This window comes from Pongo abelii, chromosome 8, assembly GCF_028885655.2.
Source record: "Pongo abelii isolate AG06213 chromosome 8, NHGRI_mPonAbe1-v2.0_pri, whole genome shotgun sequence".
In the NCBI taxonomy this organism is placed as follows: Eukaryota; Metazoa; Chordata; class Mammalia; order Primates; family Hominidae; genus Pongo; species Pongo abelii.
Genome location: NC_071993.2, coordinates 32712578 through 32731304, shown reverse-complemented (window position 1 = coordinate 32731304; position 18727 = coordinate 32712578).

Below are 18727 nucleotides of genomic sequence, written 5' to 3'. Positions count from 1 at the left end.
AGAAATTGTAGAGACTATACAAAAGACAGGAAGAATTACTGTCCCCAGTGGTCACACACAACAACAAGGAAGATAGGTGTTTAACAATCACTGCAGCTGGTTACACATAAGATGCAAAAAAGAGTTCAATAGAGTTAAATGTGCCAAATATCTTAGAGAGGAAAGCTAACTGTGCATCTCCTAGGTAATTAAACTTCTTGATAGTCCTACTGGTTATAGTGAAATACAACAAGAAATGAATACGGTTTTAATATGAAAACAGACCAGGTGAATATATAATAGCAGAACATGTTATCTAACACTAGCCAACCAGGACTATAAAGAAAAAGTAAACGATTTGGATTTTTGCTTGTTTTGTGTTTTAGAGACAGGGTCTTACTCTATCGCCCAGACTGGAGTGCAGTGGGGCGATCCTAGCTCACTGCAGCCTCCAATTCCTGGGCTCAGGTAATTCTCCTACTTCAGCATCTCAAAGTGCTGGGATTGCAGCCATAAAGAAGAATGAGTTCATGTCCTTTGCAGGGACATGGACGAACCTGGAAACCATCATTCTCAGCAAACTAACACAGGAACAGAAAACGAAACACCACATGTTCTCACTCATAAGTGGGAGTTGAACAGTGAGAACACATGGACACAGGGAGGGGAATATCAGACACCAGGGCCAGTCAGGGGGCGAGGGACAAGGGGAGGGAGAGCATCAGGACAAACACCTGATGCATGCGGGGCTTAAAACCTAGGTGACAGGATGCTGCAAACCACCATAGCACATGTATACCTATGTAACAGACCTGCAAATTTTGCACATGTATCCCAGAACTTAAAGTAAAAAAAAAAAGAAAGAAAAAGTGCTGGGATTACAGACATGAGTCTCCGTGCCCTGCTCAAAGTAAGCTATTTTGAAGGAAGATAGCAAGTTGCAAAAAATAAAACATAGGCTAAAAATGATCTTGAAAAGTTTTACTGAGATGATAAATGGAGCTTTACTGTAAACAAGAAGTTCAGCCCCCATGACCAGGGATCAAATTTGACTTACCGAAGAAGCCCTCAAGTCCTGTGCTCTGATGAATAATCTTTGGTAAGCCACATCTTATAACTTTGACTGGTCTATGGAGTGTTTTTCTTTTGGGTCTGGTAAGATTACTGCAATCCTGAGAATGTATCAAAAAAATTGTTATGAAAACTCAAGATGTTATTAAAATAAAAATAACTATAACCCAAAAAAGGTATAAAAACAACTACAAACATAATAAATTTAGCCCGTTATTCTGATGTCTCAAAAATAATTTAAGTATAATAATACGTTTTATTATCATTTGTATGTTTTATTTACCATCTGAAGTGTTTGAAATGTCTTAGAAATCAACCATACTAATAAATATATTTGTAATTACAGTTTAAAACTGGGGAAATGTAATTAATTAAATTTAATTCTTAAGTGTTCAAGAAAATTTAGTTTTCAAATATTAGATATATGAGGTTTAATAATCTGAGCATTAAACAAAGTACAAATAGATAGGAGTATTCTTCTCCACATCCCAAAGCCCCTGGTCATTGAAGAATGTACACAACAGTTCAGAGGGATAATGATATGGTTAGGCTTTGTGTCCCCACCCAAATCTCATCTTGAGTTGTAATCCCCGTAATCCCCACGTGTCAAGGGCAGGACCAGGTGAGGTAATTGGATCATGGGGGTGGTTTCCCCCCTGCTGTTCTCGTGATAGTGAGTGAGTTCTCATGAGATCTGATGGTTTTATAATTGTCTGGCAGTTCCCCTGCTTGCACTCACTCTGTCCTGCCACCGTGTGAAGAAGGTGCCTGCTTCTGCTTTGCCTTCCACCATGATTGTAAGTTTCCTGAGGCCTCCCCAGCAATGCAGAACTGTGAGTCAATTAAAACTCTTTCCTTTATTAAATTACCCAGTCTCAGGTATTTTTTCATAGTAGTGTGAGAATGGACTAATACAGTAAATTGGTACCAAGGTAGTGGGGCACTGCTATAAAGATACCTGAAAATGTGGAAGTGAATTTGGAAGTAGGTAACAGGCAGAGGTTGAAACAGTTTGGAGGGCTCAGAATAAGACAGGGAGATGTGGGAAAATTTAGAACTTCCTAGAGACTTGTTGAATGAATGGTTTTGACCAAAATGTTAATAGTGATGTGGACAATGAAGTCCAGGCTGAGGCTGTCTCAAATGTAGATTAGGAACTTATTAGGAACTGGAGCAAAGGTGACTCTTGCTATGCTTGAGCAAAGAGACTGATTGCATTTTGCCCCTGCCCTAGAGCTCTGTGGAACTTTGAACTCAAGAGAGATGATTCGGGGTATCTGGCAGAAGAAATTTCTAGGCAGCAAAGTGTTCAAGATGTGACTTCGGTGCTCTTAAAAGCATTCAGTTTTATGCATCTGCAACGAGATGGTTTGGAATTGGAACTTATGTTTAAAAGGGAAGCCAAGCATAACAGTTTGACAAATTTGCAGTCTGACAAAGCAATAGAAAAAAAAAACCCATTTTCTGAGGAGAAATTCAAGCCTGCTGCAGAAATTTGCTTAAGTAATGAGGAGCCAAATGTTAATCTCCAAGACAATGGGGAAAATGTTTCCAGGGCATGTCAGAGGTCTTCTTGGCAGCCCCTCTCATCACAGGCCCAGAAGCTTAGGAAGAAAAAATGGTTTCGTGGGCCGGTCCCAGGGCCCTGCTGCTTTGTGCAGTTTTGGGACTTGGTGCCCTGCATTCCAGCTATGGCTAAAAGGGGCTAAGGTAAAGCTCAGGATGTTGCTTCAGAGGATGCAAGCCCCAAGCCTTGGTGGCTTACATGTGGAGTTGGGCCTGTGGGTGTACTGAAGTCAAGAATTGAGGTTGGGAAATCTCTGTCTAGATTTCAGAGGATGTATGGAAATGCTTGGATATCCAGGCAGAAATTTGCAGCAAGGGCAGAGCCCTCATGGAGAACCTCTGCTAGTGCAGTGTGGAAGGGAAATATGCAGTCAGAGCCCCCAAACAGTGTCCCTACTGGGGCACTGCCTAGTGGAGCTGTGAGAAGAGGGCCACTGTCCTCCAGATGCCAGAATGGTAGATCCATCAGCAGCTTGCACCATGCACCTGGAAAAGCCACAGACACTCAACACCAGCCTGTGAAAGCAGCTGGGAGGGGGGCTGTACCCTGCAAAGCCACAGGGGTGGAGCTGCCCAAGACCATGGGAACCCACCTCTTGCATCAGCGTGACCTGGATGTGAGACATGGAGTCAAAGGAGATTATTTTGGAGCTTTAAGATTTGACTGCCCCACTGGATTTTGGACTTGCATTGGCCCTGTAACCCCTTCATTTTTGCCAATTTCTCCCATTTGGAATGAGTGCATTTACCCAATGCTTGTACCCCCATTGTATCTAGGAAGTAACTAACTTGCTTTTAATTTTACAGGCTCATAGGTGGAAGGGAATTGCCTTGTCTTAGATGAGGCTTTGGACTTGGACTTGGACTTGGGTTAATGTCGGAATGAATGAAGACTTTGGGGTACTGTTGGGAAGGTATGATTGGTTTTGAAATGTGAAAAGGATATGAGGTTTGGGAGAGGCCAGTGGTGGAATGATCTGGTTAGGCTCTGTGTCCCCATCCAAATCTCATCTTGAATTGTAATCTCCATAATCCCCATGTATCAAGGGCAGGACCAGGTGGAGGTAATTGAGTCATGGGGGCGGTTTCCCCCATGCTGTTCTCGTGATAGTGAGTGAATTCTCACAAGATCTGATGGTTTTATAAGCATTCGGCATTTCCCGTGCACGCAATCCCTGCCATCCTGTGAAGGAAGTGCCTGATTCTCTTTTGCCTTCTGCCATGATTGTAAGTTTCCTGAGGCTTCCCAAGCAATGCAGAACTGTGAGTCAATTAAACCTCTTTCCTTTATAAATTACCCAATTTGTGGTATTTCTTCATAGCAGCATGCTACACATTACTGATACAGGTAATGTGTAGCAAGAATAACTGGGATTGACGTCACTACCCAATGGGAAAAGTGGAAATGAGATGGGGAAGAGTGCACAGAGAGCTTCAGTTATACCAAGTTTACAACTTAAATGGGGCTTTTGGCTGAATAGGTGCCCATAACATTACATGCTATACATTTTTTTTATGTTAAAACATTTCAAAATAAAACAAATTTACAACTGTACTTGAATGAGGAGAAAATGTCCCTGATCAAAAATATGGTCTTAGTCCTAAATGATTGGCTATGTTGGTTAAAATCACATTGAAAAACTTTTACATGTTGTAATCTTACTGCAAAGGCAGAATTTTACGAGTTGAAAACCATTTTAACTGGTCAAGTGAGATAAGTACATTGCAATTAGCCTTAATGTTTGATTTTAATGCCACTAACCATTAAATATATGTTCATCTATTTCATTTCTTAGATGTTCATGAAACTCTTAATTTTCCAGAAATTAAGTCACATTGCCTCTGTGGACTTTTGACTTGTGCTGTGCCTTCAAAAACTGTTTATATAAAACATTTACTGCACTAACATAGTCCATAAGTTGGGTTAACCAAGCAAGTTACCAGTAGTAAACTATTTTTACGTTAACTTTGGGAAGCAATAGCTATCATGGAAAACAAAAATATAGCAGTAAATAAATACTCTTTTAGTGCATTGTAGTGGATTCATATCACAAAGAGAAAAGAAATGTGAAAACATATATAACTAGTGCTATTCTGTACCTTATACAGCTTTGCAGTGGCTAAAGCCACCATAATATGGGCTGAGAGTTGTCATCAGTCTAGGTTATGTACTGGGCCATCATCAATACTGGGAAGTTTGTTACTCAGAGTCACTTAAAATGCATTCTGGTGGATCACTTGAGGTCAGGAGTTCAAGACCACCTTGGCCAACATGGGAAAACTCTGTCTCTACTAAAAATACAAAAATTAGTTGGGCGTGATGGCATGTGCCTGTAATCCCAGTTACTCAGGAGGCTGAGGCAGGAGAATTGCTTGAATCTAGGAGGCAGAGATTACAGTGAGCCAAGGCTGTGTCACTGCACTCCAGCCTGAGGGACAGAGTGAGACTCTGTCTCAAAACAAAAACAAAACACATTCTTCACAGTAGTCTGCAGAGGGAAGCTCTGTCTAGAAGGCATTGGCAGGGCTCATGTCTGAATTGAGAGCTCAAAATCTCTGGAATTGACCAAGCTAAAAGAAAGATTGTTTGTTTTCCACAAATGCTGTATTAGTCTCTTTTCACGCTGCTGATAAAGACATATCCGAGAGTGGGCAATTTACAAAAGAAAGGGGTTTAATAGACTCATAGTTCCATGTTCCTGGGGAGGCCTCACAATCATGGTGGAAGGTGAAAGTCACAACTCACATGGTGGCAGACAAGAGAAGCCTGAGAGCCAAGCAAAAGGGGTTTCCTCTTATAAAACCATCAGATCTCGTGAGACTTATTCACTACCACGAACAGCCCCCATGACTCAATTATCTCCCAGTGGGTCCCTCTCACAACACAAGGGAATTAGGGGAACTATAATTCGATACAAGATTTGGGTGGGGACACAGCCAAACCATATCAGATGCCAACTGAGATCTGGTGGCAGAGTGGAACCTCCAGGAATTGTGAGATGAAGGACCTGAGTGCCAAAGTGCCCATATATTTACTTATTTCGATTGTATTGATTCCAAGCAACTATACTTAATGCATGTGTACCGACACCGTGGGTCATCATTTCCATGATCAATTCTGTATTCGCTGATTCCACGCTTTCAGAAACTTCAGAAATTGATGTTTGCTATTGAGTCCAGACTGGCTCTCAAAGATTTCTTTTTCTTTGTTTCTTTCCTTTTTTTTTTTTTTTTTTTTTTTTTGAGACAAGGTCTTGCTCTTTCACCCAGGCTGGAGCACAATGATGCAATCACAGCTCACTGCAGCCTCAAACTTCTGGGCTAAGATGATCCTCCCACCTCAGTCTCCCAAAGTGCTCAGATTACAGACATGAGCCACTGTGTCTAGCCCAAGAATTTATTACTTTTGTAACTTGTACCCTTAACTCTCTGCTTGTAATATGACCTTTTTTTTGTTTGTTTTACTGCTAAACTAAACTCAAGACAATAGGGTTTGAGGACACCTCCCTTTATTGACATAGTCACTATTTGCTAAAAGTGGAAAGCAAGTAAAGAAGACAGCACAGCACTCACCAATGCAGCCAGGGGACCTCAGGCCTGCAAGGGTGCTGCAGTGGAGAGAGGCACTGCCTTATGCACTCGAGGGGTGGGGGCCCTGGCTCCTGGCACTTGCTGGCTGTGTGACCTTCACTTAGTAATTTTACTTCTCTGGACTGCAGTTTTCTCAGTGAAAATGGATTAACAATGCCTTTATTATTCAGGGCCAGTGTTAGGGTGAGGTGAGTGAAACCAGATCATGCAAGCAAAGCCACATTCTTTCCCTAAAATTTTGACATTTTGTTTATCATGGATTTTCTTGCAGTTATTTTATTTATTTATTTACTTTTTTGAGGCAGAGTCTTACTCTGTCGCCCAGGCTGGGGTGCAGTGGTGAGATCCCAGCTCACCGCAACCTCCACCTCCATGGTTCAAGCAATTCTCCTGCCTCAGCCTCCTGAGTAGCTGGGATTACAGGCACCCACCATCATGCCTGGATAATTTTTGTATTTTTAGTAGAGATGGGGTTTCACCATGTTGGCTAGGCTGGTCTTGAACTCCTGACCTCGGCCTCCCAAAGTGCTGGGATTACAGGCGTGAGCTACTGCGCCCAGCCTCTTGCAGTCATTTTAATTTTGCAAATATTGCATTAAAATATTATTTATCTTACTGAGTTTTCGGGGATCCCCCTTAATTTTGTGTCTGAGGCAAGTGCCTCACCTCCGTCACCCTAGTGTGAGTTGTACCGTCACCCAAGGCAGAGTCGTGGGAATAATCCTAGATTCTTCATTCTTAACCCCACTCCACGTCCAAACAATCTCCAAGTTTCATAGAATCTAGTCTCTCTCTCTCATTGCTTTCTTGTTCTCTATTGCCATTTGTTTCGTCTCTCATCACTCCCCTGTGAGATGACTGCAAGAGCATTCTAACTAGTCTATTCTAACTAGTCCACCTGTCTTCCCTCCAGTGCATTCTCCACGTCACTGCCAGTGAGGCCTTTCTAAAGGGCAAATCTGATCCCACCACTCTCTGGCTTTAAAGCCTTCAAGATATCCTCTAGCTTTCAGGATAACCTAAATTTATTCCTACGGTCTTTCGTATCCTGGCCCTTGCGTAGTTCTGTAGTCTTGTTTCCTGCCATAACCCACACTCCCACAGGCATGGTGGTATTTCATGCTGCCAGGCCTTTGCACATACTGTTCCCTGTCCCCGGAATGCCCTTCCCCATTTCCTTATCTAGCTGACTTATATTTCAAAGCTCACCTCAAGGATACTTCCTCTGGGAAGAATTGGCCGCCCAGATAGTTGAACGTATGTATCTAGTCTCTGTGTTCCCAAAGCACTTCATGTGTCCTCTATCATCTCTTCCATCATGTTAGACTGAATTCACTGGTGTACTTGCTGTATTGCTCTCCTAGCACAGCACTAGTGAGACTCAATGAATGTTTGTTGAATGACTGATGGACTGAATTACGTAAAAGGACATAATAATGCACTGTACATAGTAAGTACTTGAAAGTATTATTCTCTTTCCTTTTTTGGTTTTGCACCCAGCTACTCCAACAATAGATGTATGGTTGTTGTCTTCAACAACCAGATACTTTTTAAGAACTGATAGTTTTCTTAAAGGATCTCAGGGTATTTGCTGAGTCTGTCACTGCTGGTTGGAGGCTTTGATTGAAGGTATTCAATTTTACTAAATAAACTGTACTGATCCCAGTAGTCTAAAGGATGGATAAGAACTGATTCTTGCTCTTTAAGAATATTCAATCTAATATAACTGAATGTGACAAATACTCAGTTTATGCTAACATAAGGCATTTTGCAATAAAGTACCATACAAAAGGCTGTGGGGGTTATATCACTTGGACTTGAAGAATCAGTGGAGTAAGAGATGGAGACAGAAACTTCCACGTGGCGGACACGGAGACACAGAGGCGGTGAGCCATGGAATATTTGGAAATAGAAAGTAGGTCTGGTGGGGTACATAAGGGGACCTGAAGAAGCAAAACTTGCAAAGATGGTTGAGAACACATTTCAGAAACCCTAAAATACCACATGGAGGAAATGTGTGCTTGACCTGAGACAATAAGAAACCACAGAAGGGCTGGGCGCATTGCTTCATGCCTGTAATCCCACTGCTTTGGGAGGCCTAGGTGGGCAGATCATGAGGTCAGGAGATCGAGACCAGTCTGGCCAACATGATGAAACCCCGTCTACTAAACATACAAAAAATTAGCCAGGCATGGTGGCAGGTGCCTGTAATCCCAGGTACTCGGGAGGCTAAGGCAGGAGAATTACTTGAACCTGGGAGGTGGAGGTTGCAGCGAGCAGAAACCATGCCACTGCACTCTAGCCTGGACAACAGAGTGAGACTCTGTCTCAAAAAAAAAAAAAAAAAAAAAAAAAGAAAGAAACCATAGAAGGTTGTTGAGGAGTGTCATAACCAGATAATTTCCCAAAGAAAGTTTAGTCAGGTAGTATACTATCATGGATGCATACTACATAAAAGGAATCCAGCCATCTTGAACTACTTTTATTAAAAAAAAAAAAAAGTCCGGGCATGGTGGCTCATGCCTGTAATCCCAGCACTTTGGGAGGCCGAGGCGGGCAGATCACGAGGTCAGGAGATCGAGACCATCTTGGCTAACATGGTGAAACCCCGTCTCTACTAAAAATAGAAAAAATTGGCTGGGTGTGGTGGCGGGCACCTGTAGTCCCAGCTGCTTGGGAGGCTGAGGCAAGAGAATAGCGTGAATTCGGGAGGCGGAGCTTGCAGTGAGCCGAAATGGCGCAACTGCACTCCAGCCTGGGCAACAGAGCAGACTGTCTCAAAAAAAAAAAAAGAAAGAAAAAAAACGGCCGGGCACTGTGACTCACGCCTGTAATCCCAGCACTTTGGGAGGCTGCAGGGGGGGGGGTGGATCATGAGGTCAGGAGTTCGAGACCAGCCTGGCCAATATGGTGAAACACCGTCTCTACTAAAAATGCAAAAATTAGCCAGGTGTGGTGACACATGCCTGTAGTCCCAGCTATTGGGGAGGCTGAAGCAGAAGAATCGCTTGAACCCAGGAGGCGGAGGTTGCAGTAAGCCAAGATCATGCCATTGCACTCTAGCCTGGGTGACAGAGGAAGACTCTGTCTCAAAAAAAAAAACCTCCCAAATACATTGAGAACTGTACCCCTCATTCAAAGACCAAATTAATTAACCTTGAATGTCAATGGTCTTAATGCTCCACTTAAAAGGCATAGAGTGGCCAGGCGTGGTGGCTCATGCCTGTAATCCCAGCACTTTGGGAGGCTGAGGTGGGCGGATCACCTGAGGTCGGGAGTTCGAGACAAGCCTGATCAACATGGAGAAACCCCGTCTGTACTAATCATACAAAAAATTAGCCGGGCGTGGTGGCACTTGCCTGTAATCCCAGCTACTCGGGAGGCTGAGGCAGGAGAATCGCTTGAACCCGGGAGGTGGAGGTTGCAGTGAGCTGAGATCGCATCATTGCATTCCAGCCTGGGCATTGAGAGCAAAACTCCGTCTTGGGAAAAAAAAAAAAAGGCACAGAGTGGCAAGTTGAGTAAAAAAACAAGACCCGTTCATCTGCTGTCTTCAACAGACCCATCTCACCATAACAACACTCATAGACTCAAGATAAAGGGTTGGAGAAAGATCTATTACACAAATATAAAACAAAAAAGAGCAGGGGTTGCTAGTCTCATATCAGATAAAATAGACTTTAAACCAACTGTAAAAAAGGACAAAGAAGGACACCACATAATGATAAAGTGTTCAATCCAACAAGGTGACTTAACTATCCTAAATACATATGCATCCAACATTGGAGCACTCATATTCATAGAACAAGCACTTTTTGACTTACAAAAAGACTTAGACAGCTATACAATAATGGCAGGGGACTTCAACACTCTGCTGACAGTGTTAGAGAGATCACTGAGGCAGAAAGCTAGCAAAGAAATCCTGTACTTAAATTTAACACTTGTCCAGTTGGACCAAATAGACACACTCCACCCATCAATCACAGAATGTACACTCTTCTCATGAGCACATAGAACATAGTCCAAGATCAACCACATGCACAGCCATAAAACAAGTCTTAATAAATTCAAATACATTGAAATCATAGCAACCATACATTCAGACCACAGTGGGATAAAATTATAAATCAATAACCAGGAGATCCCGCAAAACCACAGAATTAAATGAAAATTAAACAACTTGCTCCTGAATAACTTTTGAGTAAACAATGAAATTAAGAAGAAATTTCAAAATTATTTTAAATAAATGAAAATAGGACACAACATACCAAAATCTCTGGGATAGATCTAAAGCAGTGTTAACAGGAAAGTTTACAATGCTAAACACCTACATCAAGAATTTAGAAATATCTCAAATTAATAATCTAACATAGCACCTAGAGAAACTAGAAAAATAAGAATGAATAAACCCCAGAGCTAGCAGAAGAAAATAAATCAGAACAGAGCGAAATTGAGACCCAAAAATTTATATAAAGGCTCAACAAAACCAAAAGCAGTTTCTTTGAAAGAATTGAGATTGATAGACTGCTACTAAATTAACGAAGAAAAGAGAGAGAAGAACCAAATAAACACAATCAGAAACAACAAAAATGACAGTATAACTGATCCCACAGAAAATACAAAAGGTCCTTAGGCAAGATTATGAACACCTCTATGCACATAAACTAGAAAATCTACAGGAGATGGATAATTTCCTAGAAACACATAAACTCCCAAGACTGAATCAGGAAGAAATAGAAACCCTGAACATACCAATATCAAGTTCTGAAATTGAATTAGTAATTAGAAAAAAACCTACCAACCAAAAAGAGCCTTGGACCAGGTGGATTCATAGCTGAATTCTATCAGACGTACAAAGAAGAGTTTAGTACCAATCCTATTGAAACTATTCCAAAAAGTAGAGGAGAAAGGACTCTTTCTTAACTCATTCTACAAAGCCAGCATCACTCTGATACCAAAATCTGGCAAAGACACAACAAAAAAAGAAAACTACAGGCCAATCTCCCTGATGAACATAGACACAAAAATCCTCAACAAAATGCTATAAACTGAATCCAGCAGCCCACCAAAAAATCAATTCCCAAAAAATCAAGTAGGCTTTATTCCTGGGATGCAGAGCTGGTTCAACATACACAAATCAACACATGTGATTCATCACATAAACAGAGTTAAAAATAAAGGCCGGGCCAATGGCTCACACCTGTATAAAACAAAAACAAAACAAAAAACCATGTGATCAAAACCACAATGAGATACCATCTCACACCAGTTAGAATGGTGATCATTAAAAAGTCAGGAAACAACAGGTGCTGGAGAGGATGTGGAGAAATAGGAACACTTTTACACTGTTGGTGGGACTGTAAACTAGTTCAACCATTGTGGAAGTCAGTGTGGCGATTCCTCAGGGATCTAGAACTAGAAATACTATTTGACCCAGCCATCCCATTACTGGATATATACCCAAAGGATTATAAATCATGCTGCTATAAAGACAAATGCACACGTATGTTTATTGCGGCACTATTCACAATAGCAAAGACTTGGAACCAACCCAAATGTCCAACAACGATAGACTGGATTAAGAAAATGTGGCACATATATACCATGGAATACTATGCAGCCATAAAAAATGATGATTTCATGTCCTTTGTAGGGACATGGATGAATCTGGAAACCATCATTCTTAGCAAACTATCGCAAGGACAAAAAACCAAATACCGCATGTTCTCACTCATAGGTGGGAATTGAACAATGAGAACACATGAACACAGGAAGGGGAACATCACACACTGGGGACTGTTGTGGGGTGGGGGGAGGGGGGAGGGATAGCATTAGGAGATATACCTAATGTTAAATGATGAGTTAATGGGTGCAGCACACCAACATGGCCCATGTATACATATGTAACAAACCTGCACGTTGTGCACATGTACCCTAAAACTTAAAGTATAATAACAACAACAACAACAAAAAACAACCATGTGATCATTTCACTCAACAGGTGCAGAAAAAGCTTCCTTTTTTTTTTTTTTTTTTTTTTTTGAGATGGAGTCTCACTCTGTTGTTCAGCCTGGGGTGCAGTAGCGTGATTTTGGCTCACTGCAACATCTGCCTCCCAGGTTCAAGCGACTCTCCTACCTCAGCCTCCTGAGTAGCTGGGATTACAGGTGTGTACCATCATGCCTGGCTAATTTTTTGTATTTTTAGTAGAGTCGGGGTCTCACCATGTTAGCCAGGCTGGTCTCGAACTCCTGACCTCAGGTCATCCACCTACCTCGGCCTCCCAAAGTGCTGGGATTACAGGCATGAGCCACCACGCCCAGCCATCTCAATAGATGCAGAAAAAGCTTTTGATAAAATCCCAAATGCCTTCGTGATGAAAACCCTCAATAAACTAGGCATTGAAGGAACATACCTCGAAATAATAAGAACTATCTATGACAAACTCACAGCCAACATACTGAATGGGCAAAAGCTGGAAGCATTTGCCTTAAGAACTGGAACAAGACAAGGATACCCTCTCTCACCACTCCTATTCAATGCAGTACTAGAAGTCCTAGCCAGAGAAATCAGGCAACAGAAAGAAATAAAAGGTGCCCAGATAGGTAAAGAAGTCAAATTGTCTCTCTTCACTGATAATATGATTCTATATCTAGAAAACCCTAACAACTCCACCAAGAGGCTCTTATTGCTAATAAATGATTTCAGTAAAGTTTCAGGACACAAAATCAATGTATAAAAATCAGTAGCACTTCTAGACACCAATAACATTCAAACTGAGAGGCAAATTAAGAATGCAATTCCATTCATAATAGCCACATTAAAAAATACCCTGGAATACATTTAACCAAAGAGTTGACAGATCTCTACAAGAAGAACCACAAAACACTGCTGAAAGAAATTATAGATGATACAAACAGGTGGAAAAACATCTCATGCTCATGGATCAGAAGAATCAACATAATTAAAATGACCATACTGCCCAAAGCAATCTGTAGATTCGATGCTATTCCTATCAATCTATTGACATCATTTTTCACAGAATTAAAAAACTATTATAATATTCATATGGAACGAAAAAAGAGCCCAAATAGCCAAAGAATTCCAAGTGAAAAGAACAAAGCTGGAGGCATCACACTACCCAACTTCAAACTATACAACAAGGCTACAGTAAACAAAGCAGCATGATACTGGTACAAAAACAGACACGTAGACCAAGGGAGAAAGATAGAGACCCAGAAATAAAGTGCATACCTACAACCATCTAATCTTTGACAAAATCAACAAAAACAAGCAATGGAGAAAAGAACTCCCTATTCAATAAATGATGCCGGAATAACTGGCTAGTCATATGCAGAAGAATGAAAGTAGTCCCCTACATTTCACCATATACAAAAACTAACTCAAGATAGATGAAAGACTTATATGTAATATGTAAACCTATACAAATCCTAGTAAAAAACCTAGGAAATATTATTCTGAACATCAGCCTTGGCAAAGAATTTATGACTAAGTCCCCAGAAACAATGGCAACAAAAACAAAAATTGACAAGTGGGACCTAATTAAACAAAAGAGCTTCTGCACAGCAAAAGAAACTACCAACAGAGTAAACACACAACCTAGAGAATGGAAGAAAATACTTGCAAACTATGCATCCAACGAAGTTCTATTTTCCAGAATCTATAAGGAACTTAAACAATTCAAAAAACTACCCCATTAAAAAATGGGCCAAAGGACATGAAGAGAAAGTTCTCAAAAGAAGACATACATGTGGCCAACAAACATATGAAAAAAATGCTTGGCATCACTAATCATCAGAGAAATGCAAATCAAAACCACAATGAGATACCATCTCATACCAGTCAGAATGGCTATTATTATTATTATTTTTTTTTGAGACGGAGTTTCACTCTTGTCACCCAGACTAGAGTGCAATGGCGGGATCTCGGCTCACTGCAACCTCTGCCTCCAGGGTTCAAGTGATTCTCCTGCCTCAGCCTCCCGAGTAGCTGGGATTACAGGCACCCACCACCATGCCTGGCTAATTTTTGTATTTTAAGTAGAGACAGGGTCTCACCATGTTAGCCAGGCTGGTGTCAAACTCCTGACCTCAGGTGATCCACCCACCTCCGGCTTCCAAAGTGATGGGATTACAGGCGTGAGCCACTGCACCTGGCCTAGAATGGCTATTATTAAAAAGGCAAAAAATAACAGATGTTGGCAAGGTTCTGGAGAAAAGGGAATGCATATATACTGCTTGTGAGAATGTGAATTAGTTCAGCCACTGTAATTTGTCAAAGAACTTAAAACAGAACTACTGGCCGGGTGCGGTGGCTCACGCCTGTAATCCCAGCACTTTGGGAGGCCGAGGCAGGTGGATCACGAGGTCAGGAGATCGAGACCATCCTGGCTAACAAGGTGAAACCCCGTCTCTACTAAAAATACAAAAAATTAGCTGGGCGCGGTGGCGGGCCACTGTAGTCCCAGCTACTCAGGAGTCTGAGGCAGGAGAATGGCGTGAACTTGGGAGGCGGAACTTGCAGTGAGCCGAGATCGCGCCACTGCACTCCAGCTTGGGTGACAGAGCGAGACTCCATCTCAAAAAAAAAAACCAAAAAACAAAACTACCATTCAACCCAGCAATCCCACTACTGGGTAGGTACCTAAAGAAAACAAATTATTCTACAAAAAAGATACATGTAATTGTATGTTAATTGCAGCACTATTCACAATAGCAAAGACATGGAATCAACCTAGATGCCCATAAACAGTGGACGGGATAAAGAAAAGGTGATACATATACACCATGGACTACTACACAGCCATAAAATAGAACAAAATTGTGTCCTTTGCAGCAACATGGATGCAGCTGGAGGCCATTATCTTAAGCAAATTAATGCAGGATCAGAAAACCAAATACTGCATGTTCTCACTTATAAGTGGGAGCTAAACATTGAGTATACACCAACATAAAGATAACAGCAATAGACACTGGGAACTACTAGAGGCAGGAGGGTGGGAGGAGGGCAAGGACTGAAAAACTACCTATTGGAAACTATGCTCACTGCTTGGGTAATGGAATCATTCATATTCCAAACCTCAGTGCACACAGTTTACCCATGTAACAAACCTGCACATGTACCCCCTGAACCTAAAAGTTGAAAAAAAAAATCCCAAAGACCAAATTATTGCAAGAGCTCATACTTTAAAAAAAAAAAAAAAAAAAAAAGGATGATGAACTATATTTGAGCAACCTAAGATCTTTTTAATTTAGGAATATTTGTTGTGCAGAATGTGAGTTTTATCAAGTTAGAAGGAAAGACTGGTAGAAAATTGTCACTTCATTTACTGAGTTGGTGATGTTTCCATTCCTCCTACTCAAGGAAAATTTTTAGTCTGGAGGCCTTGCCGTTTAATCTACCTAAATCTTACAATCAACAGAGAAGATGGCTAGAACTCATCTCCTCTGTTCCATTCCTTTTTTTTTTCAGAGACCAGAGACAGGGTCTTGCTCAAAAAATAACTAAAGATAGATTACAGACTTAAATGTAAGACCTGCATGTCTTGCTATGTTGCCCAGGCTGGTGTGCAGTGGTGGAATCACAGCTCACTACAGCCTTGAACTCCTGGGCTCAAGCAATCCTCCCAACTTTTTTGCAGAGGTGGGGTCTCTCTAGGTTGCCCAGGTTGGTCTCCGACTCCTGGCATCAAGCAATTGTCCCTCCTTGGCCTCCCGAAGTGTTGGGATTACAGCTATGAGCCACTGTGCCTGGTCTCTGCTCCACTTCTATCAAGACCTCAAATGTGGCAACCTCCGTGGAAGAGATATGCAAGATAGGCCAATTTCTAGAAGCCAGAGTAACTATTTCTCTGGAAAGTGATATGTTCAAAGTAAAACACCAGTGGCATGCATTAACTATTTGAAAATACATGTTTGTGTGCCATACCTTAAGGAAATCTGACATTAAACCTACAAATCTGAAGACATAAGAGATGAAGAGATGAGGATGAGGTGTTTTTTTTGTTTTGTTTTGTTTTGACAGAGTCTCACTCTGTCACCCAGGCTGGAGGGCAGGTGTGAGATCTCAGCGCACTGCAACCTCTGCCTCCCAGGTTCAAGTGATTCTCCTGCCTCAGCCTCCCAAGTTGCTAGGATTACAGGCATGAGTCACCACACCCAGCTCATTTTTATATTTTTAGTAGAGACAGAGTTTCTCCATGTTGGCCATGCTGGTCTTGAACTCCTGACCTCAAGTGATCCACCCACCTTGGCCTCCCAAAGTGCTGGGATTACAGGCATGAGCCACTGCACCTGGCCAGGATGAGATTCTTCATCCTCGTTTAAGATAATTAGGTGTATGCATAACTTTGGGGGAACAAATAAGTGATAAAAAGCCAAGTTTTCCACACCACATCTATCTTAAAAAATCTTCGGTCACAAAGAATCAGGTGGCACAAGTGTCAGCCACGATTTGTGAGGGAAAGAGAGAAAACTAGCTGGAAGCTTTTGAATCATTATCACTCCTAAGAAAACAACTTCTGGAGCAACAGGGCAGTGGTGTCCACTGATTCTCAAACTTTGGTATAAATTGGAATCACAAAGCAATTTTGTTAAAAGTACATATGCCTGGATTCCATCTCTGGAGATTATTTCTGTAGGTCTTGGAGTAGGGGTGTGGATGTGGAAAAGAATCAGGTATCTACATTTAAAACATGTACATGCGTTTGTGGGGCGCCATGGCTCACACCTGTAATCCCAGCACTTTGGGAAGCTGAGGTAGGAGGATTGCTTGAGCCAGTAGTTTGAGACCAGCTGGCAATATAGTGAGAATCCTGTCTCCACAAAAAGTAGAAAAAATAGCCTAGCATGGTGGCATGAGCCTGTAGTCCCAGCTACTCGGGAGGCTGAGGTGGGAAGATCAATTGAGCCCAGGAGGTTGAGGCTTCAGTGAACTGTGATCATAACACCATATTCCAGCCTGTGCAACAGAGCAAGACCCTGTCTCAAAATACACATACGCACACACTCACAGGCAAACAAGTAATGTTGATACCAACAAAATCTGGGAATCACTAAAAAAGGGATTACCGAACTCTGTGTCTCCCAAATTCCCAAGCACCCAACTGCAACTGTCGTCTTTTTTTTTTTTTTTTGAGATGGAATTTCACTCTTGTTGCCCAGGCTGGAGTACAATGGCATGATCTCGGCTCACTGCAACATTTGCCTCCCAGGTTCAAGCAATTCTCTTGCCTCAGCCTCCCCAGTAGCTGAGACTACAGGTGCCCACCACTACGCCTGGCTAATTTTTGTATTTTTAGTAGAGATGGGGTTTCACCATGTTGGCCAGGCTGGTCTCAAACTCCTGACCTCAGGTGATCCACCCACCTTGGCCTCCCAAAGTGCTGGGATTACAGGCGTGAGCCACTGTGCCCGGCCCAACTGTCATCTTTTTGTGTTGGTGTTCATGTAGTGTTTTCTAATGGAAACACTTGTTTTGAATCCTTCATGGTTAGAGTAAAATTCTTCCAGATGTCTGCAATCCCATTATCTTCACATTCTTCCCGTCTCTTCCAATGAGGTGACATGGAAAACTAAGAATAGAAACAAATGTGCCTTTGGAAGATGTGTTAGTCCAGATGCACCGAGATGTGGCTGCCAAGATGGGATAAAATGTGCAAGGGTTTTATTAAGGAAAATGACTAGTGAAGGAAAGTGGAGAGCGGCTGGAGAAATCTGCGGAAACGCTCAAGCCACAGGCAAATTTGACTCTGAAAGAGGAACAGAGAGAGAGAATCTTTGGTAGAGGTGTCCCAGACCACAATGGAGTCCATTCAGCAAAGTTGGCAAGGCAAGGAGTCCCCAGGCCAAAACTGGTGATCAGAGGAGCCTCCTGTCTTCTAGGAACAGGCCTCCCCAGAATCCCTGCTGCACTGTCATTGGCTGGGAGCAGCCTAAGGGAATGGCGCCCCCAGAGCCATGGACTTCAGATCCAGCAGCTGGGCCCTTATTCAGTCGCAATCCTTGCAGCTGAACTGGGATGTTCTCATGGCCGCCACAGAAGAGCTCAGTTTTGGTCGACAAACTGAGAAAAGAGAAATGAGGACTATGTGACAAAGTGTTATATGTTGGTTGCTCTGATCAGCAATAAGACACATCCCACCATGTTTGCTTTTGAACATTTTTATTTATTTATTTATTTATTCAAGACAGGGTCTTGCTCGGTCGCCCAGGCTGGAGTACATTGGCATGATCATAACTCATTGCAGTCCTGGTGCAGTGGCTCACTCCTGTAATTCCAGAACTTTGGGAGGTCGAGCTGGGTGGATCACTTGAGGTCAGGAGTTCGAGACCAGCCTGGCCAACATGGCAAAACCCCACCTCTACAAAAATACAAAGAAATTAGCCAGGCATGGTGGCTGTAGTCCCAGCTATTGGGGAGGCTGAGGCAGGAGAATCGCTTGAACCCAGGAGGCAGGGCTTGCAGTGAGCCAAGATCACACCACTGCACTCCAGCCTGG